Genomic DNA, 13,764 nt, shown 5'->3' on the forward strand with positions numbered 1-13,764 from the left:
TCTCATACTCATCATAGGCATTAGCATTAACATTATCATGAAATAAATGTGTAGGGATGTAAAGAGGAATCTATCCCTCCGGATGAACTTGGTTCTCGATAGGTTCAGCAAGCCGGGGGTGGTAATTACCTGGGTTTCACCTAGCGAGCTAAGTGCATATCCTCCTCATAATACTCACCGAAAGTAAATGGGGAATAGGGTCTAAAAGGAGCTTGGGGTGCACGCTAGCGTATGGCCTCTATCCGGCCTTGTGGTAAGCCGTGCATTATTGGTGCGGACGGAGTGACATACATAGTAATGAGTATCAAGGTTAGAATGATCATACTTGTGTCGCTCAAGTGATTGGTGGTCGCCTCTTGGGGTGTCCGCATGGTCCGAGTAATGACCATTGTCATCAAGGTCTCTAGAGTTGGATCTTGGTTGCCACGGATCATCAATGTCATCGATAGCAGGCCTCTCAATGACAGACTGTAGCCTGTTGGACTGCTTATGGTGAACATGTTGTTGGTGTGATGATGACGCTAGTCCCTTGCTCTTATCATGCCGGGAGTGTTGAAGAACTTATTGTCCGACACTAGCGGCTAACGGAGTGTCCGGGACTAAGGAATGTTAAGTGAGCCTCCATAAGGCATGTTAAGCCTCCATAAGGCATGTTAAGTGAGCTAGTTGGTGCTCCGTAGTGGCCAACCATTCAGCCAGAACAATGCGCTCAACCTCAGACTTGTCAAGATGTTCCTTCATCGCCAACAATTTAGCCGCTTGCACGTCAAGTTCCTCCTCATTCACAGACATAGTAAGAGGTTAATAATAACAAAAACAGCAGCAACTACAAGAAGCACAAGATGCAGTCCAACACACTCAAAGTAACAAAATCTCCTGGTAACTACGTGAAATAATCCGTGAGGGAGGTAAAGGCAAGAAGTGAACTTGTAGGCAATAACCTATTCAAGCCAAATCAAGCCTACAATATTGTCCCATGATGATTAAATCAAAGCAAATAATTAATGCAAAATAAAGTCATTGATTGATTGTGTTGCATGAAATGGATGTATGCCAATGTCTTCGATTTTTATGATCGATTTTTTTTTTATGTTGAATTTCAACTGCACTAGTGATGGTGACGAGAAAGAAAACAAGGTAACAGCACAAATTTTAGTGTATTCGTGAAATGCAACCTTGCTCAAATTTTTTAACTGCACTAGTGATGGTAACAAACAAGAGAACAAGGTAACAACACAAATTTAATTTTTTCGTGGAATGCAACCTTGCTCAAATTTTAGAAAATGATTGTAGGCTTGTTACAACAACCGCGAACTTATATTCATGCAAGATATATTATGCAGCAAAATAATCAAAAGGTCAATATGCTAGATAATATGATAAAGCAAGATAGTACTATTGCATACAAGGAAATAGGGTGACAACAAAGCATAACATTCTCGGTGTGAAATATATCCGAACCTAAGGATTCTTTTTCTTCTTTTATTTTTGGTTGTGGTTGGAAAGGCTGGACAGCTATGAAAAAATAAGGAAATGGAAACACATGTGAGGGTTACAAATATAATAGGAGAAATTGAAACAAGAGAATGATGAACAACATGTTGTACCCCTGGAAGCTGATACCAAGTTGATGTGTTAGCCCCTTGGAAGGCTTGCTTGAGTCGGATCTAGGTAGGATCTGTGGCAAGGCTTCTCTTGTTGATGTCTAAGACAGCCTTGATAGAAAGAGACGGAGGACACGTCCACGACCTTAGAAAGGAGGCAGCATAATTCTCAATTGTGCTATGAATACGGGATACCAATGTGGACAAGTGAAGGCCAAAATGACGTCGGTAGAGGATTGATCACAGTTCCACTTAATGAAGATAAAAAATGGGGACAATCCCACTTTCACAATTCGGATGATAAAGGCCAAAGTGGCGTAATAAAAGGTGGACACGATTCCACTTAATTTGAAGATTGAAAGTGGGGACAATCCCACTATCATAATTCGGATGATGAAGACCGAAGTGGTGTAGTATGAGGTGTACACAGTTTCCACTAATTTGATGATGGAAAGTGGGCATAATCCCACTAACATAAATCGGATGATGAAGGCCAACCACGTTACAATGAAATTGGGGACGAACAATGATGGAAATGAAACACAATCCTACTTTCTCAATTCGAGAAATTAAAGGACAGCCACATTGAAATGAAAATGGGACGAAGCAATTAATGAAGATGGACTTAATTCCAAACAAGAATGTAGATTAAAGGGGTGATAGTGTTTAAGAATAGGGTCGGCACAAATAAGAGAGGCGACGTCGAATACAAGGGGGGAGTCCAAAGCTCTCACAATTCCTTGTATAAAATTCAACGTGCCCCTAAAACAAAACCAATATCCCATGTATATGGGAACCCTAAACCTAGATTTCTAATAAAAGAAAACAAGCTAAATAAATACAAATAAAAACAAATAGCAAACAAACCCAAAGATGAAAGTTTAAGTTTAGGAAGTCTCTTTATGCCAAGTAGACAATGATAAAATCTTGAAGGTGGGTATGGAAATTGAGGATGCTTCATTCCTTGCAAAGGCCTTGGCAACAATGCTCGAAGTGGCTTAAGCAATAGCTTTGGCATGAGCCCTCGTGATAGGTCCATTTGAACGAACACTCAACATGTCTTCCTCTTGAGCCTCCGTCAATGTCAATGGTGGAATTGCATCAATTCGTGTAGGCATGCCTAATAATACTCTAACGCAAATTACATTATTATATGCATCCCATTATGCTCGTCAAATAAAACCAGACCATTAAACTAGGCAGAGTTTAGAAAGAGACCCAGAAAAAGAAACTAACAAAATGAGAACATATGTAGTATTTTGGATCCCATAAAGAAAGAAAAGCACAAGTTCTTTGTTCTCTTCCATATGGCTAAGCGTAAGGATAAAATTGAATTGATTTAAATACAAGGGTAGACAAAGAACACAAAAGGACGTGAGCGATAAGTCTAAGTTCACTGGCACGAGTCTTGACAAGTTCACAGAGTTCTTGAAATAGGCTATAACTTTATTTCACGCAAGGAAGAGAACTAAAATAATATGCTCACTAACCTCAACTATTCCATTGCATATGGTTTAAATAGTGCAAAAGTCCTTATTCCATAAGAAGAAAGAACTAGAGGCTAAATATAAATAAATAAATAAAGATGAATATTTGCTCAAAAATAGCAAATCATTATCTTTTCACCATCTGCATTCACCATGTCTTCAAGTTCATTATTGACTTCGGTAGAGCATTGTACCTCCTCTACATCATCAATATTAGTTTCCAATGGTGGCTTAGATTTGGCTTCATCTTTAGGCTGCTTGGATTGACTTTCATCCAACCTTTTCATTTCTTCTAAACTTTGCCAAATTGTTTTACAAGCGCTTCTTATAGATTTTAGCTCCATTGAACATTTATCCTCCTTAACTTGACGTGATTGTCTCGCTAACTTCTTTGGCTTATGTTTAGGATTCCAAAAATTCAATGGAAACTCTTGATGATTATCATCACTCCTTTGTTCCCACCATGTATCAAGTTATGGATTCTTTCAAGAACTCTGTGGAATTATCAAAGCTCGCGCTAGTGAATCACGTCCTTCCTTTCTTTTGCATTCTTTGTCTACCCTTGTGTTTATAACAATTCTATTTGACCCTAATGCCTATTCATCTAAAAGAGAACAAAGAACTTATGATTTATATCCTTATCGGATCTGAAATCCTGCCTATGTCCTATTTTTATTCATTTCTTTGTGCCCCTTTGTCTAGTATGATGGTTTGGTTTTATTTAGGGAGTATAAACATGACCGTTGAGCCAAAGCGCGTGGAAGGAAAGTTAGTTGATCGAGTATTGATATCATTCACTGAATAATCGCCGATGAATCTATTGAAAGAAAAAGGGAACTACGAGAATCGAGGCACTCCTAAATATTTTGATTCAGGATGTGCACCATTGGAAACTCCATCATTCCTTGTTCCTCTAGGCACAAGTACTACTAATGGCATAAGGATTAGCATAAGGAAACATGGAAACACAATGGAATGAGGGCTTTCGCACTATAAAAACTATACGCAACCGAATACTTGAGGCTACTGAGCATATTATTTCAGTTTTCTACCTTGTGGAAATCAGGTTATGGGTTCTTTCAAGAGCCTTATGGACTTATCAACACTCGTGCTGGCGAACATAGGCTCATCACTCACGTACTTCCTTTCTTTTATATTTATAACAATTCTTATAATACCCTTAAATAAAAATAAATAAATAGATAATAAAATATACATATATATATATATATGTAAAAGAAAACTTTACTTCCTCCCCCCTTCACCTTCCTCTCCTCCATCACCTTCCTTTCTTTCTACTGCCACTGCCGCCTTCCAGCCTCTAAAAGCTTCTTCTTTTTCTTCCCTTCCCTTGCCGGTGTCGCCTCCTCCTTCCTCTGCCTTGCTGCCAGCATCGAGCTTCAAGAAAGGCAGCTGCCACCGTGCAATAGCCATTTGCTACCCTTATTCTGCAAATCTGATGCCAGAAATGAGCTCCTTACCATCGAAAACCCCCAAGCCAAGCTCCCCCGTCGTTTTTCCTCCACTGGCAGCAGTGTATAGCCTCGCTAGAGCTGAAAATTTTTATCCTCAAATTGGTGGCTTCCGGTGAGCTTTCGTCAAAAGCATTTGCATTTTCGGACTCCCCGTAACTCAAGCTTCTCGTAAGAGTTTCCAGATTCAAAATCCGACACCGTTGGCGGTACTGGCTTTCGGACCTCAGTGTTTTTCGGACAGGCAGAATTTAAGATTCTCGGCTCGGTAAAATTTTTGTTTGAACCTTAAAAATTATTCTATAATCTTAAAAAAATTATTACTATTAATTATCAATTATAAATAATTTAATTTAATTAGAATTAATTAATTATAATTGAGTTTTAAATATTTTAAATTAATTAGTATGATTAATTATTGTTCTAATTTATGATAGATGTGGTTGTGCATAATTAGTTTAAGTACCAGCAAATTGCTTGTGGGTTGGTTGAGAATTAAATGTTTAATGCCGGGCAGATAAATAATTTTGTGGTTTGAATTGCATTTTGGAGTCAGGAAAAAATAATGCAGTTCTGGTGGCCCGACTCCCATTAAATAATTACGAAATATTCGAAATGTTTCTAGCAGATTCTGTATCTGTTTTACGGGTGGTAAACATCCATATTTTAGGAGAGCTTCTGCCGAATTTTTGATAGAATTTCCTAGTCGGAATTTCTTAGGCAATCTAATCCAGAAGTCTAGACTTAGAAAAAATTAAGAATATCTTATTAATTGGGTTATTTTCGTGAATAGTTAATTCATCTGTCCAGCCAGCTCCACCCTAGGCATAGGAGCAAACTATAGAGCATGGCAGAACTGTGAGTCAAAGTCATATAATCAACTGCACTTATGTCATGTTTAAATTAAATGCAATGCTAATTGATTTATAAGTACTATAATTATTTTTACCATTATTATCATTAAGTTTATTTGATTAATAATTATTACGAATGCTAGTAGCACCATCATTATAAATTTTATTTTCGTTATTCTCGATATTCTTATTGTCATTATTATTATTATTATTATTGGCTATTATCTTTATTTTCATTTTATTATTATTATTATTATTATTACATATAACTTTCATGTCTACTATAATTGTAACTTCGGGATGAGGCGGCAGTAGAACATGCCACCTAATGGGTTGCATCAGGACCGCATTTGCACCGGTATTAAACACAGACAGGTAGTAAAAGAATATTTTTTTTGTTGGAAGCGCCCTGGTCGAGTACAACTCTATGAGATATGAGAATTTGATCGCTAGAGGAAAGGTCCTTGGTCGAGCATTGCTCTCTAGGCGCAGGCTTATTTGGGAATTAAGTGGCCAGACTGGATTTGGATGACCCTAGTCGAGCTTTGCTCTTTGGCCGCCTAACTTACTGGAATAAGGGAGCCGAATGGCTAATAGGATTGGAGTTTAGGATTCTGCTAGGGTACTCACCCCATAAATGTTTAATATAATATTTTATTCTGATTAAATTAATATTTTATTGAGATGGCTATATTTATCTTAGGATTATATAATTTTAACTCGCTCTCGAGGTTGAATGTCTCAATTTTAAATTTTTCAGTTGACAGCTAGGTTCTTTATCGTCTTTCTCTTGATAGCCCGACTTCCTTCTCCTTCGGGCCTATTATAACTAATTTCTACTTTTTGTATTTTGAACTATTTAAAATTCTAGACTCTCCGCGGTAGTGTACGTGGTATATTATGTTTGAATTTGATCTATAAAAAGTTATGGAATGTTTGCTAGTATCCAGTTGGAGGATTATTCTAAGTATGTGTAGATTTATAAATGAAATGTTAGGTTGTTTTAATAGTATATATATGTATATTTGAATTTTTGATTAATTAGGCTTATTACGGGTTTTGGTGGCCTTAAGTCTATTTATTCCCTAGTTCCAATTCCGGGCCCATAGATCGGGTCATGATAAAATTGGTATCCGAGCCTAGGTTTAGATTTCCTTCGACCTAGATTAGCTTTCTTAACTACTGCGGAGTTAAGGTCGAGTCTGTCCTTGCATGTTTCGTTGATTCTAGTATCTGTGCTATACATTAGAGAGTTTGTTATGGTTTGATATCTTGCTTTTTATTTTCAACCCTTGCTATGCCGAGGACTCGATGGTTGTAACAGCAGCAACTGCCTAAGAGGCCCAAGATGAGGTTTCCACCCAGTCGACCTCAGTAGCGCCAGCCCGTGATACTAAGAGGCGAGGTAGGCCTCGAGCGGCAGCCCAACCAGATCACAGCGAGGCTTAGAAGGCACACGGTGCTGGTGGAGTCCCAGTTGAAGCATTTGTAGCCGGCATATGACTGGGATGCTTAAGGCTTTAGAGTAGTTGTTGGTTTTTCAACAGTAGTAGGCTGCCCAAGGTTCAAGGAGAAACAGTAGTAGGTCCAATATTAGGAATTCAAACAAGGTCCCCATGTCTGAGTATACTAAGTTGACGCCCATGGAGTTTGATGGGGTATCTGGGGACCCTTTGGATTTCCTGGACGAGGTTGAGAAGAGGGCATCGAATTTTCATTGTTTAGATAAGAGGACCATCGAGATGGCAAGTTTTTCTCTAAAAAGGGTAGCATCTTAGTAGTTTAGGGATTATATTCATCCCTGTTTGGATGGTTTGTCATAGAGACAGTTTAGGGACAGGTTCGAGGAGTACTTCGTCCCTTTCAGTGTGAGGCAAAATTATAGAGAGAGGTTCGAGAGGCTGGTTGAGGGAGACCTGTCAGTGGCAGAGTACACTAGGCAGTTTGTGCAGCTGAGTAGGTATGCCTCCTATGCTGTGGGAACTGAGGAACAGAAGAACAACAAGTATATTTCAAGACTTGGTCCAGAGTTTATCTCCTTGGTTCAGTCTAGTAGGAGTAGCTTCCTAGAGGTGACTGATATGGCTAGGTAAATGGAGATGATCCTATGGGGGTTTGGCTAGGGGACTGATGATGGCAAGAAAAATAAGACCAAGATTGAGGGTCAAGCTAATGCTTAGCCAATTGTGCCGTTTTACGGCAGTGGAGGCTACTCCGAGCGTTTCGACCACCAGGCTAGGCAGAAAGGCTACCATACTCATAAGAAGGGTAGACATAATTGGAATGGTAGTAGAGGATTCAGGCCAGGGTAGGGCTTCAGTGGCAATGGGCAAAGTTCTAGCTACAACAGCTCTAGTTCTAGAGCTAACACTTGTTTGATGTGCGTCAGGTCACATCAAGAATTGTGCCTAGTTTCCAGTAGAGCTTGTTTCAGGTGTGGCGAGATGGGTTATATGGCTCGAGCATGTCCTCGCTGCTTCAATCAACCAACTTTTCCTCAAGGCTCGTATGCTAGTGTGATCCGACAAGCTTTTTCTACAGCTTTTGGATATTCTCAGGGTGGAACTTAGTTTTTGGCCAGCAGGGCCGTGGTTATGGAGGTAGGCCTATGGGAGGCCGATTAAAAGGTAGAGTTCAGAGTCAGGCTTCTTTTCGTTATAAATTTTATTTTCGTTATTCTCGATATCCTTAATGTCATTATTATTATTATTTACTATTATCTTTAGTTTCATTTTATTATTATCGTTATTACATATAATTTTCATGTCTGCTATAATTGTCATGTTTATGCTCGCCAAATAAAACTAAACCATCACACTAGATAGAGATTAGAAAGAGACGCACACAAAAAATGACAAAAATGAGAACATGGGTAGGATTCAGATCCCATAAGGAAAGAAAAGCATAAGTTCTTTGTTCTCTTATATACGGCTAAGCATAAGGATCAAATTGAATTAATTTAAACAATAAGGGTAGACAAAGAACACAAAAGGACGTGAGCGATAAGTCTAAGTTTGCTAGCACGAATCTTGACAAGTTCACAAAGTTCTTGAAAATTAAAATAATATGTTCATTAACCTCAACTATTTGGTTGCATATGATTTAAATAGTGCAAAAACCCTCAATCCATAAGAAGAAAAAACTAGAGGCTAGAATATAAATAAATAAATAAAGATGCCTAAATTAAAGTAGAATCAAGAACTGGAGAGGAGTTGATTGTAAACAACTTTCATAGTCTTAAATTTTCTAAGCCAACTTAATGAAAATATGGAAAACTCATGTGGGCATGCCTAATAACACTCTGGCCCAAATTACTACATTATATGTGTCACAAATATCAAAATGTGTGCATTCCTGCTTGGATTAGTCGAACCAACATGATTTCTCCCTTGCGCTCATGGATTTATATATGATCCTTCTTGATCATCAAGTGATGCGCCAATGCCACTGGTCAAGCTCATCAATTGCATTCCCACAATTCCTCACGCCAATCCTTGTGTTATCAAGAGTCTTCATGCCTAGAGGATCTAAGAATGAAGGAGACCCTAATGGTGCAAATCTTGAATCAAAATATTTGGGCGTGTCCCAATTCTCCTTGTTCTTCTAGGCACGAGCACTCCTGATGGTATAAGGATTGGCGTAAAGAATCATGGGAACACAATTGACAAGCTTGATCGGTGGCATTGGGGCTTAGCTTGATGATCAAGCATGACGAGACGTAAATCCATGCACCTAAAGGAGAAATCATGTTGTTTTCGATTAATCCAAGCATAATACAAGTCGGAATGCGAGCCTTTTGTTGTTTGGGATGCATATCTTCTAGCAGTTTAGGTCGGAGTGTTATTAGGTATGCCCACATGAATTTTCCCTTGTTTTTGTTAAGCTAGCTCATAATATTTAGGACTACAAGACTTATTGACCAGTCAACTCCTCTCTAGTTCTTGATTTTTGACTTTAGTTTATTCATCTTTATATATTTATTTATTCATATCCAGCTTCTATTTTTTGCTTCTTATGGAATGAAGGCTTTCGCACGATAAAAACCACATGTAATCGAATACCTGAGGCTATTGAGCATATTATTTTAATTTTCTACCTTGCAAGAAATTAAGTTAAGGGTTATTTCAAGAACTTTATGGACTTATCAAGACTCATGCCGGTGAACATAAACTTATCGCTCATGTCCGTCATTTATTTTGTGTTCTTTGTGTATCGTTGTGTTAAAGAACCGCCAAGAATAGAACCAACGAATTCTAATCCTTATGAACCCATGAATCACTAACTTGAAATCAAACCTTCGGATCGTCTAATCAAATTATAAGATGATCAAGAATTAGAACCTAAGGAAAACTAAGTCCCTTAAATCCCAATCCCAAGTATGCCACAAGGATAGATCAACTCCTTAATAAGTAAGTTTTGCATTCAAACAAGAACACAAGATACAAGCAATTTTAGCTTCAAAGAAAGTAAAAACTTTAATTAAACATAATCTCAAAAAGGCATATGAATTTGACATATTTTAAAGACATATCCAAAGGCTATTGGATATGAAGAGCTAAGCAAATAGGATACGAAGAGCTAAGCAAAGCCTTCGTAAACTTGGATTTGAAGAACATTAAACAAAGGCTATTTAGCGTTCATAAACTTGGACTTTAAGAACATTAAACAAAGCCCATTTTTTATGAATTTCATTTGGGCTAAATTCTATTGGACTTCCATTGTTAGCCCACTCTTACATATAGCCATTTAAGGACTCATGAAGCATCTTGGTCCTTGACCTTGTAATTGGACCTTGTGACAAACTTAATGGATCCTTCCTTGATTCTTTCTTGTTGCCTACATCATCAAGCCCATTCAAATCAACGTCTTTAAGCCTTGTTCGATCTATATCAAATTATGTTTAAATCAATTCACTTTGATCCTTACGCTTAACCATATGCAAGAGAACAAAGAACTGTTAGAGTATGCCCTAGAGATAAAGTGTTGTCAGATGATCTGTGTTAATTTATATATTATATTGATGCCATACAATTATACTAAAGGCATTATTCGACTCTAATGGTACCAGCATTCGAGTATTATTAAGAAATAATCCAAACCATTTGGGATGAACACCATGGAATATAGACACAAATGTAAGAGAAATTATAAGGTTCTTATTAAATACATTCCTAAACTTTATTCATAGTAGATGTTTGATCAAGAATTAGATATTGATTGTAATACCCGGAATTTTTCCCTTAATAATGATTATATTAATAATAATTAATAAATGAGTTTTTATTTAAATTAATTTAATTTTATTTTTATTTGGTTTAATTTGAAATGATTTAATGAAAATTTTAATATTAGACAATTAAATGAGTTATTTTTTTATACCCAATTTGTTGGATCTTTAAGAAATTAATTAAGTAAATTATTGAGAAATAATTATATTTTGGTTATTCAAAGTCTCTCCCAAATATATATATAGTATATATATAAATAAAATTATATATATTAAAAAATTATGGAAGAATTTGTAAAGCATGTTTTTATAAAAGAATTTGGGGAAAATGGTATTTTAATTAACTAGTGGTATTAAATTTTAAGTTAGGAAAATAATTAATAAATTGATTATTTAATTTAATTGTGTGTCACGACTAAATTGAAAATTTATTTTTGAATAAGGATTAAAAGTATAATTTTATTAAATTGGGGTTTTAATAGAAATCTGTATGTTTGGTATTTTTGTAAACAAATATGTCGATCAGGGGTATTTATGTAATTGTATATTTTCAATAATTCTATTTTGGCCCAAATTAATTAGCTAAGGGCTTAACTGAAAGGCTAAAAAGAAGTTTGGGGGTTAATTGGAGATTCTGCAGGATGAAATTGTAAGTAATTAAGAAAGTTCAGGGACCAAATTGTGATAAGGAAAAGTTCAGGGGCCTAATGTTGATATGGAGAAGAAAGAAAAGAAAGGAGATCGGGGAGAGAGAACGCATGAAGAAGAAGAAGGAGGGCGGCCGGGCGCCGATGGTGACCACTGGGCGCGGAGCTGGCCAGCAGGCTCAAGGCGCAAGGAGGCAGCCCAAGGCCTTTTGGCCGATCTCTGTGGCGATTGGCTCCTCTCGACGAGGGCTCTCTTTTGGCAGCAACGGCAACTCCTAGGGTGGCCGGAGTTGCAAGATCCGGCAAAGTGAAATTTATGGTGGAAGCCGCATTTTTTGGCTTTTTCAGCGAGCTCCAGCGGATGATGGACGATCGGAAGACGTATGCCGACTCTCCTCAGCTCAAGCTTCACAATGGCACCGGTTTCATGGCAATTGGACTCTATTTGTGAATCGACGGCCAAGATCGTTTGCAAATCTCTCGGGATGATCGGGGGTCAGATCGAGAAATTGAAAGCGGGGATCGTCATTAGCGCGTCGTTTCAAGTCCGATAGTGAGTTCGGATCGTCGGTCGGACTCCGGCGGCTGGAGGCGAGTCGACCAAGCGATCGAGCGTTTCGGTAATTTTCTCTAGCCCGTTAATTTTTGGAAATTCTTTGATTTAATTTGTGCTTATTGTTTTGTGTTGAGTATTTGATATTTGTGAGTCAAAAATAATTGTCTGTCGGTTTGCCTGCCTCGTTATTTTTGTGTTGTGTGGTGGAATTGGAAAATTAGTGAAGTCTTGAGGACCCGACTCCCGTTGTGTTAAATTGTTGGATATTTCTAGTGTTTTTCTGGCAGGTCCTGGACCCGTTTTACGGATGGGTAAATGTCTGTGTTGTAGGGGAGGTTCTGCCGGATTTTCGGTAGAATTCTCCTGAATCGGGATTCTTAGACAGTCAGTCCTAGGAGTCTAGACCTAGGATTAATGATCGATTGTTTCAGTGTTTTGATAAATTGTTTTTCCGTGATTAGATGATCTATCTGTTCGGCTCGCTCCAACTGAGGCCCCGGAGCAGAGCTAGGAGGTCGCCAAATCTATGAGTTAAAGTCACTTAATCGTTGCACTATTGCTAAGTCTGAATTTAATATGCTATTTTAGAAATTTATGCTTAATATGATTATTAGTATCACAATATAAATAATTTCACTTGATTATTAATTATTGAAAATAATATAATTATTATTATTAGTAACGTTATAATAATATAAATATTATTATTTTTTCACACGAATTGCACGTTGCTTTACCCTAAATTTTTAATCTTTATTTCAATATGTGTTGAATGATTTCATTAGACAATGATATTTATTAAATATGATGATTGCGATTTGGGAATGTGGCTTTCGTAGAACATGCCATCTGATGGGTTACATCAAGACCGTATGCGCACCGGTAATGATCATGGACAGGTAATAAGATTATTATGAGTTTTGCCCTAGTCGAGCATGGCTCTCTAGGCTGATTTGAGTAAATTGCCAGAGGTAAGGTCCCTGGTCGAGCATTGTTCTCTGGGCACCGGCTTATTTGGATACTTAAGTGACCAGACTGGAGGTAAGGTCCCTGGTCGAGCATTGCTCTCGGGGCGCCAGTCTTATTGGAATAAGAGAGCTAAAAGGCTTAGGCAGATAGTGAATATTAAGTGACCGGACTGGAGTTAAGGACCCTGGTCTAGCTTCGCTCTCTGGACGCCGGCTTATTTGGATACTTAAGTGACCAGACTAGAGGTAAGGTCCCTGGTCGAGCATTGCTCTCTGGACGCTAGTCTTATTGGATTAAGAGAGCAAAAGGCTACTAGAATTTGGGGTTAGGGTTCTACTGAGCCACTCGTCCCGTAAAAGTAAAAATATATTTTTATTTATTTATTTATTTATTAATTATGGTATGATTATAGTATGATTGGTATTTATGTGTATGGTTGATATACTGATTCGAATAATCTATATTTTCTGTGAAGAATGCAATAGTCCCCACATTATTTGATTTTAGCTCACTCTCGAGACTGACAGTCTCATTTTTACTATTTTGTCAGATTCGTGACTGTTAGTCTTCCCGCGACTCTTACTCAGTAACCCGACTTCTTCATCATCGGGTGGCATATTTTGATTTGGTATGTCAAATTGTTAAAATCTTAGATTCTCCGCAGTAGTAATAGTAGAGGTATCAGTGGTAATTTTCTGAGTTTCGGGTCTCGCCTAATTTTTCTGGCAGACCGAAGTAATTATGTAAAATGTAGCTATTAAGATAATTTGTGGCTTTAATAATATTAATTTGAGATGAGATTTGATTGAGTCAGTGGGTGTCAGGCTTATTACAGGCCCACGGATGGGGTCGTGACATTGATCGTTGGATATTGATCAAACGTTGGAGACTACCATAATACATTATAACTTAGTTATGAAGTAAGCAATCTATCTCAAAAGGTTGAGG

Source organism: Ricinus communis, chromosome 1 (assembly GCF_019578655.1).
Source record: "Ricinus communis isolate WT05 ecotype wild-type chromosome 1, ASM1957865v1, whole genome shotgun sequence".
Taxonomy (NCBI): Eukaryota; Viridiplantae; Streptophyta; class Magnoliopsida; order Malpighiales; family Euphorbiaceae; genus Ricinus; species Ricinus communis.